General features: G+C 42.5%; 1 non-coding gene across 1 annotated transcript; it reads left to right on the top strand.

Moving 5' to 3' along the window:
• The first annotated feature begins 1,383 nt into the window (after positions 1-1,383).
• Positions 1,384-1,488, top strand: LOC132489721 (U6 spliceosomal RNA). Its single transcript, XR_009532104.1, has one exon. It is a non-coding gene; the product is annotated as a U6 spliceosomal RNA (small nuclear RNA).
• Positions 1,489-1,797: the final 309 nt, after the last annotated feature.

Here is a 1,797-nt window from a genome sequence, read left to right as displayed (position 1 = left end):
CAGCAGGCCTGCACCCCTGGGAGCTGTGCACAGTGGGATGGGGCACCCGGCCTGGCTGGAACTGCTGGAGCTGATAGGAAGGGAGCTTCAGAGAAGAATACTTCCTGCCCCCAAGATGCCTTTCTGTGTGTCCTACAGCAGTGCCCCAAGAGGATTATAGTCAAGTGTTTCTGAATTGTCCAGTTGGTACTTAATGCTGGAAGATGCCTCAGAAGTGATGAGTACACACCAAGGAACTAGTCTCACATTCTGGTTCCTTATCTGGGCAGGTTGCTTTGAACCACTCAGTGGCTCCTTACCTTGACAAGCATGGCCCAGTCATCTGGTCCCGGCCTCACTCTCCAGCCTGGGCTCACAAGCTTCTTGCTCTGGAAACTCTGTACTCTTTGCAGTTCCTTGTATACTAGGCCAGGAGTCCAAAGATTTTATCTGTAAAGGTCCAAATATAAATATTTTAGGCTTTGCAGGCCCTACAGACTCTGCAACTTGCATATCTTGCATATATACCTAATGATATATTTCTATTTGGTTTTATAATCATCTGTTTTTATACACATTTCCCCATCAGACTCTAATTTTGCAGGCAAAGATTATTCATCTTTATATCTTTGTATCTCTAGAATCCAGCAAGTATCTGCCATATCTAGTGTTGAATGAATAATTTTTAGTGAATGAACCGAACAACAATACCAATGAAAGCCAAGCTATATCGCCTCCCAAATTACCTCTAAAAGAAAACTGAAAGATGAAAGAACGAACGAAAGAGAGAAAGAGAGAGAGAGAGAGAGAAAGAGAGAAAGAGAAAGAGAGAAAGAGAGAAAGAAAGAAAGAAAAGAAGAGAAGAGAAAAGAAAAGAAAAGGAAAAAAAGAAAAACTAAGACAGACAACAGCCAAATGCCAGAACCTGGGAGTAATTTACACTAAGTATAAGTCATACAGAACTGAATGAAGAAAAACAATCAGCTGCTCACGTGTGCCACAGATAGAGAGTCATCTAGACCTACCAGGAGAAAAGAGCTTGAACTCATTCTATCTGCCTCTGGACTCAGAGACTCAGGGTCTGTAACATCTGGAACAATCATTTCTTACACATGTAGATTCTGCTTTGGGGGCAGTGAGCTGTCATAAATTCTCCCTTCCCCCTTTATTCCTCCCCATTTTCTCCCTAACTTATAGCCTCCCAATCTTTCTGTCCATTCAGATGTCAGACAGAATTCCCAGATACAGTGGGGCAGGAAGTGGGGAGAAGACGTGGTCCTCCTACAGATCACAGCGAATGCAAGGAAGGTGCTGCAGTGCACAATCTCCCCTGGGTTTGTTTTTCAGAGGACGGGGCAGTGAGTAGAGTAGGAAATAACTTCACCTCAGCTCATCAGGATCACAGCAAGTGTGTGCCATGCTCAGTTCAAAATTTGAACAATACAGAGAAAATTAGCAAAGCCCCTGTGCAAAGATGACACGTAAATTCCTGAAGCATACTTTAAAAGTCTATGCTGTGTGAATTTTACCTGTCTCTCTCCCTATATCTATCTATCTATCTATCTATATACACACACACACATATATATAAACTAATAAATGAACAGATGTCTACTTGACCCTGGAAACTGAGCTGGGAGTTATACACATTAAGCAGTCCTTTGGCTGTAAACCTCAGGATGTGCCATAACCAGCATTTGAGTGGACAGTAAATGTAGCCAAGAGCAATCTTCGCTCTCTATAGCTATTGTTCTAGACTAGAAAACAAGGAAAAGGCAAAAGAAGCCCAGAAAGTCAGTAGAACAAGAGAATGGGAAT

The sequence above is a fragment of the Mesoplodon densirostris genome, chromosome 4, assembly GCF_025265405.1.
Source record: "Mesoplodon densirostris isolate mMesDen1 chromosome 4, mMesDen1 primary haplotype, whole genome shotgun sequence".
Lineage (NCBI taxonomy): Eukaryota > Metazoa > Chordata > Mammalia > Artiodactyla > Ziphiidae > Mesoplodon > Mesoplodon densirostris.
This window is presented reverse-complemented; position numbering and strand designations above follow the sequence as displayed.